Source organism: Alosa alosa, chromosome 11, assembly GCF_017589495.1.
Source record: "Alosa alosa isolate M-15738 ecotype Scorff River chromosome 11, AALO_Geno_1.1, whole genome shotgun sequence".
In the NCBI taxonomy this organism is placed as follows: Eukaryota; Metazoa; Chordata; class Actinopteri; order Clupeiformes; family Clupeidae; genus Alosa; species Alosa alosa.
The window spans coordinates 12518535-12527996 of NC_063199.1; the positions used below are offsets into that span (position 1 = coordinate 12518535).

Genomic DNA, 9462 nt, shown 5'->3' on the forward strand with positions numbered 1-9462 from the left:
GTTGTTAACAACAGGCTGTCAGCCATTCTTGTGTGCGGTGCTGTGCCGCCTTTGTGCCGGCCGGCCAGCGGACCTTGCAGCTGTCGCGAGGGGCCGGCCTGGCACCCTCTGATCAATCAGGCGTGAAATGCACCGTGAACGGCCCTGCATTCACAGCCCCCAATGGGCTCATGCTCTGCCCTCCCCCCCAACAAACCCCGATTTGGCACTAAATCTTCCCTAGGCATGTGGGGATCGGCAGACGCTGGCGCCAGCTATCCCCCCACCCACAACTCCTACTCTTTCCCCTCGTTCCTCTCCCCTCGTTCCTTCCCCCTTCTCTCCCTCCTGCTTCTCCCCAAAAGCCTCTTCTCAAGCTTGACCCCAAATTTCTGGTGTCCATCAACACCACAGAGAGATTGTCAGGTTACTAGGCAGAATACTGAGTATACAGGTTTTCCCTGAGACTTTCTTAGACTTAAGATGCAGTTGTCAAAATTCAGGATTATTAATTGCTTTGAATAACTTCAGTGTTGTGTTTTGGGATTACATAACCCAACCCCCCCCACACACACACACACACACACACTCCACACAAAAAAGTAAGTACAAATAAATAAATAAATACTGTTTGCATTGTTGGTCTTTGGATGCACTTAAATGAGCCATGATATGTTTCAGTGTGTGTAACAGTTGATGTGAAAATGGATGAGGGTGTTGATGATACTAAATTACAGAGCAAGGCAGTGGTGCACCTGAGGGAGGGGTGGCTGGACCTTGTAAAAAGTTTTCATAAAGACTTTGTGGCCTGTGTTTCTGTGCAATGATTTTACATTTTTGTCCTAAGGTATTTTCTGGACTGGCTAATTTGACCCAGACAATGATGTATGTTGAGTCCATGGTGTGTGGTCCAGTGGTCTGGGGATTATGGGTACTGATTGGTAGGCCTCTATTATAATGCTTATGACAAACTAAAAGTGCATATTAATGGTAGAAGTATGTGTGTGTCGCTGTGTCAGGGGGGATTTAGAAGAAAAGGAAAAAATCATTTTATTTAAAATAATTGTATGTTTCACCAGCATACTTTTGAATGCAAACAATGTGCAAATTATCCAAGAAGAGATGTTTTACATATAGTTGAATCATGTAGTAGACTATAGTATACATAGGTAAAATGTGGCCAGTGGATCTTCAGTGTGGAGTTTCATGTGAATTTGTATGAAAAGTATATACCAGAACAGTATATAGCATATTTTCTACACTACATCTTTTTGGCACATAGGCAGAGAAAAGTATTATTATGCAAAAGACAAGTGTTCCCCAGAAGAGTGCATATTAAAAATTCCCTCTCTTTATCTGGCCCTGATAGGCTTAAGCACTTCTCAGGAAAAAAAAAACCTCCAAGAAACAGAGAGGCTCAGGTCGGGAAAGTTTGGTGGAGAGAAGCGTTTCGCTGAACAGCTGCTCCTGTGGCTTGTTTTCCGACTGTCAGAGCGCCAGAAGAATGAGTGGAGGGTAGAATGAGAAAGCGAGTGAGAGGGAGGTGTGGAAGGGTGGTGAGGCACACTTCACAAGCCAGGCCAGGGGACACACACTCTTTTCCCTCCTGCTTTTGGTTCTCTTTGACAAAGCTGTCATTGTAAATGGGACAGAAAGGGTGAATTTGGGATGAATTGGGTTTACAGCTTAGCACCCCTCTCGCCCAGTACCCCACTCTTCTTTCCCCCAACCATTCACTCTCTCTCTTCCCCTCTCTCTCTCTCTCTCTCTCTCTTTCTCTCTGACTCTCTCCCTTTCTCCCTCTCTTCTCTGCTCAGTGCTGCCCCTAATCTGTCTGTTTTGTCTGGTGGCCTCATCCTCCTTACAGTCGTGCGCTGATGTCACTCGACCAGACTGGGCTGTTCAGTGCTTAGGGTGGCTGTGCTTTTGCATGTGAACTTGCAGCACAATATGTTCCATGGAAATGACACACACATACAGTAATATGGGATGAGAGGAGAGGAAGCATGTAGAATTCATGTTGTGTCAGAACTGAAGTAAAATAAATTTCAGTGGCGCTAAAGCAGCAGTAAGAAGTTAGTTTTAAACTTCCCAGTTGGCACTTGCTATCATTATACAGTATGTGGTGTCTTTTGGCTATGTAGTTGCTATCATTATACGGTATGTGGTGTCTTTTGGCTATGCAGTTGCTATCATTATACAGTATGTGGTGTCTTTTGGCATGTCATGCTAAGAGAAAACTTTTCTTACATTTTCATGGGGTTTTCGGCCCCAAAATTCAGACCTAATGCATTGCCTGGACAGTGGAGACATGCCCATATACCATCAGAAAGAACTTGAAGATGATCCCAAACCCAGTAGCCTATAACAACACATCTGAAAAGATGCCAATTGCTGTTGCTTTGAGGTGAGAGTTGGGTCCTGTGAGGTCATAATGGATGTGGCATCTGGGGACATATGTGTATGGGAAGCCAGATTACTGAGCCTTCTGAGGTTTTAGAGCCTAACAGTGAATCATTTGTAAAGGATGCCAACTCGATAACCCCAATGAACCCCCTGATGCCAACTCGATAACCCCAATGAACCCCCTGACACTCTGAGATGATTGCTAAGGTACTGGACACTTGTAAAGGAAGTTCAGTGAGTATTGACTGGTCTATTACCAATAAATATTAAACGGTTGTCAAATTGAGATATTTTTAAATCTTCGAGTTTCAATGTGGCACGCTCGCCATAACCCGCTTATTTATGCAAAAATATACACTACAGTGAGAATAGTACCAGTGAAACAGATGACTCATCTTTATGAACTGGCGACATTGGATTCAAGACTCCAGTTGTAATCCACAAGCAAAACTAGAGTGATCCTGAATATATCTTATTTCTTGTCAGTTTGCTATTCATTGTATTATTGTTGTACCCTTGAGTTGTAGCCTACCAACCTTCGTCCCAGAATTATGATATATTTGTGATATAATTTTATGTGAGTGGGAAAGTCTCAAAATCCATGCACATTGTGATAAGACAAGTGATTGAGATTAGCCTCAAACAACATGTGTGATCCAATCAGTAACCAATCAGTAACAATCTGATTAAAGATGCAGTGTAAAAATGGCATCTCAAAAACTCCTGTGTGTCAGACTGATCCAACATGTTTGGATAGATTAGCAATTTTGTTTTGCTGAATGATGAATATAGTTTTACATAGTATTACATGTTATGGGCAGCAAGTCCACATTGCTACACACAACAATCCTAGCTAGGTGGGCTGGTAGACTTTAGTTAATTCGGTAACACTTTACTTGACAGTATCGACATAAGAGTGACATGACACTGTCATGAACACATGACACATGAACCCTAAACCTAACCCTAAACCTAACCCTAATCTTAACCCTAACTTGTTATGACAAAAACCGAATGTCACTGACAGAAGCGTTATGTCATAAACATTTATGACTTGTGTATGACACGTTCATGACAGTGTCATGTCACTCTTATGTCGATACTGTCAAGTAAAGTGTAACCGTTAAGGTAATTTTAACGTAACGTAAACCCCCCAAAGTCTTTAAATATGATAAATGTAGGATAATTGCTCCTCCTCAATCTAATTGTGCCCACCCCTCTCTAATCTTGCATTTCACTAGTTCACCAATGAGAATGGTTGACTTTGAGTGCTTTTTAGCAGGTTTAGCTTGGTAGCTGGTCGTGGTCCTGGGAAGCCTATAGTGGAGATCGCCCTTGAGTGATGACACTCTTTGGATAAGGGGTAGTTTCAGTTTAGCTACTGGTGAAATGTTAGGGGGGGGGGGAGATCATAGACAGCAGAAGAAATGGACACATAGGACTTCAGTTGAGTGACAAACACTTGACATTAAGCAACGGGCTGAAACACTGAACATCGTCTGGTAGCCGTGCTAAGAAAATTGATAACATGCAGAGTGATCCGAGTTCTTAATTAACAACTATTTACTGACTTGTAGGCTACAACCTACGATAGCCCTTATCTGCCAAGCTTCCAAGCTGTCTCTACCATGGCACAGACTATTTGGCAAAAATGGATAACTTAGATATATCTTTAGAAAGTTACCATATATTCGGGTACAGCATGCAACTAGTACTCGGGTACAACATGCAACTTTTCTTGAGTAGCCTATTAGGCCCTATATACTTTTCCCTACCAGCCTATGTCAGTCTCAGTCAGACTGTCAGACATGCAGGTGACAGCAGCAGGCATGCTATGATGTTTGGAAAACGGAGTGCATATTTAGATTGACAAAGTAAATCAGTTACAGAATAAGATCACGCCATTATGAAGTAAACATGTTACAAAGAAAGTAAAAGTAAAAGCAAAAGTTTTTTTCCCAAGTAATCTCAAGTAAAGCCATTTGAATTGACAATAAAATGAACTGCATTTTATTGCAAATGAATTTCCCCATCACACTTTCATTTGTTTTTGGGTTACATCTGAAATATTGTTGCAAATTAATCCTCCTGAGTTGCAGAATTAGTTTGGAGTGAAGACATTTTTTGTAAGTTGTTTGTTGAACTTAAGATCTACACTGACTGATGGAATGCTTGGTGCCTTTGCCTCTGAGTAAACAGGACTATGTATATAAAATAATAGTAAAGACAGAAACATTGACTAAGGCTGGTGAAGTAATGATGAGATGAGATCATATTGGTAGCAAATTAAGCTAGCTAGCATAGTAGGTGTCTAGTATTACATATTACTACATATGCAGTTTCATCACAGAGACTTTTAGGAGTGTCTGTGATTGCAGAATGAAATGAATTTCAGATGTTCTCCACAGCATCTCCACAGTCAGGGTAGCATACATGGCGGGAGGTTAAAGTCATCAGTCATCATGGGATATAGGGAGGTTCAGGGTTGGGTGGTAAGGGATTGGACTTTCAGGGTTCAAAAGCTATGGCACAGGAACAGGCTGTGTGCTAGACTCCTGCTGGGTGCTTGGGACCAACACAGAGGCCCATTCATCTCTCCTGTCAAAGAGTAGTTTTATGTGGTGAGGCCACGGATGACCATGGATGACAGTGCTCAAACATATGAACACATACATGTCAGATAATTTGATGATAATTTGCCAACTCGATATTTTGTTGTTTGATTCATGTCATTTTATTATGTTTGCAGGTGTGCAGGTGTTTTTAATGCATGATAAATATGTTGGTTGGTGTAGCACCATCATTCCAAAGGTATGTGCATATGTGGAAGAAGCTGCCCTGTGTAAAAACTCCTCCTCATGTATAGGGGGAAATTGGAAATCAATCAATGTGTTCTTGAGATAACTGAATATAGCTGCCAATTAAAGCCTCCAATGATGGGACTATACACACCTGTAAAAGTGTACAATATTATACACAGTGCAGTACATACATCCCATTCACGTTTACAGGTTTATGTATTTCCATCATTGGAGGCCAGGGAATCCCATTACTATCTGGAATGCAGAAGTGATTCAACTGTTACTCTAAAATAAGGCTGGGGAACTAGAGGATTTAACAGATTGCATTCTCTGTGTTTGATTAAATGCAATGAATGGACGACAATAATCTTCTTTTGAACCCATTCATAAGTTATTTTCCCTAGTTTTTTTCTGCTAAATATTGAACCGTTTGGCTGCATACATAGGGATGCCAGATTTGAGTCCAAAGCTAGACAGGGAGGGGGGAGATCATACTATTATAATAGGATTACATCATTTTTTGTCTTTGTCATATTTTTTCATACAATTATGTCATGTCAGACTCTCCAGTATTAGTAGACTCTCCAGTATTAGCTCAATGGATTGCAATGGATTGCAAAATTACTACATTTCTTAATTAACAACTATTTACTGACTTGCCAGTTGCTTATTTAGCAACTGTGATCACTAAAAAACAATGATGAACTGAGAATCCCAAGAGTCACTTCTGAGAGAAAGAAATGTAATAATGAGGAAAGAATGAAAAACACACAACTGGAAGATTCAAGCACTAATTCAGTATATTATGGTATTATGTCTGACTCAGTGTCTCTTCAGTCTGTTGCAGGCTGCAACATATTGAGCAGCTATTGATGCAGTCTGCCCTTCTCCTAATAGGATTAAGATCTTATCAAATTCTAGAAATGTTATTTCTTTTTGCAATGATCTCTGTTTTTAGGGAAAGTATACACAGTACAGTACTAGGTACTTGTGCTACTTTCCTGTAAGAAGTACTTGTACTAGGTACTTCAAGAAACTTCTTATGATAGCAATGTACCATTTTGGCTAATTGATCATCAATTTATCTATCACATTCAAAATGAATCTAATGCTAATGCTATAAAAACCTATGATTCCCTTGATGCGTTGGGTTTGTAACCACTGAAAAACCACTGAAAAGGTGTGTTCAAAGAGGGAGGGACAGGACCTCACCCAAAAACTGCACATTCACTTCTCCTAAGAAAGTTGTTGACCATATGTGTTGGGGGAATGGGGATGCTAACAGAGTTGGAAAGAACACTAAATCAGATCCAGAATAATGCAGACGTCGTCTCCATCTAGGGTCAGACAGAGGCCCTAAAAGCTGGACTGAACAGAGGAAATGGATGGGTGGTGTCAAGGTAACAGACATCACAAAGCACCAAAATACAGCCTGCTACGGTCAGCTATAGTTAGCTTAGTGGTTTAATATAAAACTTCTGTAATTACTATTTAAACACATTTCTGCTTGTGAGGTGTCAATGACTTTGACCAGTAGCCTCTGTGCCCTTCACTAATGAACTTCCTAAGTGCATCTGTATCCAACTCATCTGTCAGATACATTGGTGTCATTAGCTGCAGCTCTATTCTGGAAGAAGTTTGCAGTAAAAGCAGTTGTAGAAAAAGCATCTTCCTTCAAAATTTGAATTGCAAGCTAACATTTTATTGTGAGTATCCCAGCTAGTAATTTGAATATCAAAACAACACCAAAGCTAGAGAGTTCCAGGTTAGCCAAATCTGATACCACCATGATGTAGACATAAACACTGCACCCGCTAATGTCGTGGTCAATGTGCTTAAAAGAACAATGAAAAAAACTATGAATGAATCACCACATGTACCAGGATAGTGACACTTAAGCAGGTATTCGCCATTCACATTTTATGCTCACACACACTCACACACACACACACACACACACACACACACACAGAAATGCACTACAGGACAGATGTCATATGAAAGCTGGCTACACTGAGGGAAAAGGAGGAGACCTCAGGAATGCCCTGTGCCTTTGAAAGGCAATCCTCCCTATAGCACAGATTACGAGCCTCTTCAATGTTAATGGTTGCTACAAATGGCTGTAGATAAGGGAGAGTTGCTGTATGGCTGAAGCCTTCTCTGGGAAACTCAGGAACTCAGAGATGGCAGAGCCTGTACCACAGGTACTGGAATGCCATGTGGAAGTAAGCTTTGTACTTTACAACCAGGCCTTTCAGACATGTTTTATGTCTTGATCATATTACTACATTTATTTCAGTCTTTGTGCAAATGTTATATTGCATTTGACAAAATACCGGTAGTCAGTTATAGCGAAGGTTTAAATCTGCCTGCTGCTTTGAAATACATTCCATGTGAAGCAACACCTACCTGAATGAAACCAAGTTTTAAAAGCTAACTAACTTTGAAACGTCTCAGATAAGCAAAAGCAGGAATGTGCAAAAGCCTCCCAGAATGAAAGCATGTGTTTCCACACCCATGAGTAATGACTTTCCGGCAAGTGAGTGATTGTAGCGAGTTAAAGGGTGGTGTGTTTGGAGTCACCCAGAATGGCAAGGCCCTTAAAAATCCCCATTTTAAACTAATGGGCCCCTAATGGGACCACCAAAAAGTCACAACAGACTCCTGTCAGGAGCTGCCTGTAAAGCAGGTTCTACTTCCTCTCCGCAACGCATACCAGGGCTCATCAGAGGCTGTTAAAAAACTCACACAACAGCTCACACAAAGTCCAAGACAGTGATGTCGATGGGTTGTCACTGTTTTAAAGGTAACACAACACTTTTCAGAGATACCAAAAGTGCTGCTTTGCATTGTCTGAAAACATTGCATTTTGTAGCTTTAAGGCTTATTTATTGGTGGACTTGAAACTATGAATCTGTTGTTGTGTGGAGACTACAAATCATACTTGCACACAATAATTAATAATAATTCAATTCACTGGTAATATCCTCATACTTGCCAGTGGGACAGTGTTTATATGACTAATTCATACAAACATTATGACTACTAATTACCAGAAATCTCTTAGCACATTTTGGCCAACGCTATATCTCTGTGCATGCCAAGTATGCCGGGGCAATTCATTGAGGCTTTCCAGTCATGTGACACCTTCTGAGCCTCACATTAATGGCCACAGCAGCGAAACGCACAGGGGCTGACAGAGGCGCTGCCACTCTATCTGGTGCCAGTGGAACCTTGCCATTCGAGTGAGCTAATCAGTTGTTGAGTGACTGAATAGTTTAGCTATCTCTACTTCAAAGCCTCGCATTTGCTGACTGTGGGTGACCCAGTGTAAATCAAAAGGTGTTATCAGGGGCCGACCCACGACGGGGGCTATGGGGAGGTGACTGTGTGGTCTGGAGGCGTCAGGGTCAGGGTTCATGCAGCGCCGGAATGACTGGTGGTGGTGGTGGAGGGGGGGGGCGTGAGAATACTTTCATTCACCGTCTCGCCTTTCTCTCAGTTGCTCTTTCAGGAGGCCGACCTGGGGACCGGACAGCCCTGGACAGGCTCCTTTTTTCTGTGGGTGCTGGGCCGCAGAGCTGCTCATTAAAAGGAGGATACGTAAACAGCTGTGACCGGGGCTGGCTGTTGTGTCTGCTCAGCGCTGCTGAAGTGTGAAGAATGGAGAGGGAGCGGCGGCCGGGTCCGCGGTGCTTGTCCATCTGCTGGCCGTGCTGTGGCCCTCAGACCTGCCGCGAATCCAGTAATGATCCCCTGGGGCAGCAGGTATCAGTGACACAGAGCAGGGAAGTGTTTGGCATTCCTGATTAAGGACTGGAACTGGGGGCTGGGGGGGGGGAGGTGGGGGGTTGGGCAGCACAAGTCAAGAGAGGGGCAGACAGAGGGCACACGTGGAAAAAGTGTAGTTCCTTACTGAAGTTGCAAACCCTGTGAACCAACCCCCCCCCAATCCCATCCCATCCACACACATACACAAGCACTTACAGGAAAACATGCACACGTACACAACAATAGGGTTAATATTTAAGAGGCTGTTCTCTCGGGTTGCCAGAGGCTTTTACTCAGCAGATACAGCAAAGCTAAAAGTGCTTCTCATTCATGCCATGCTTCTCCCCACTCATTATGTATGCAGGCATGAGAGCTGTGTTGATTCTGTGCTGGATTATCTAACATACTGAACTCGCAGCTTCATCAGCCCAAACCAGTGATCCTAGAAGGGCTATCAGTGTCACCTCTACTTGAGCCTTTCGCCTCACTGATAAGACTCAGCAGC

The 9462-nt window shown here is 42.5% G+C and overlaps 1 long non-coding RNA gene across 1 annotated transcript; it reads left to right on the forward strand.

Annotated features, from left to right (window-relative positions):
* Positions 1-4676: 4676 nt before the first annotated feature.
* LOC125303743 lies at positions 4677-8981 on the forward strand. Its single transcript, XR_007195093.1, has 3 exons — positions 4677-5196; positions 6528-6586; positions 8689-8981. It is a non-coding gene; the product is annotated as an uncharacterized LOC125303743 (long non-coding RNA).
* The last annotated feature ends 481 nt before the right edge of the window (positions 8982-9462 follow it).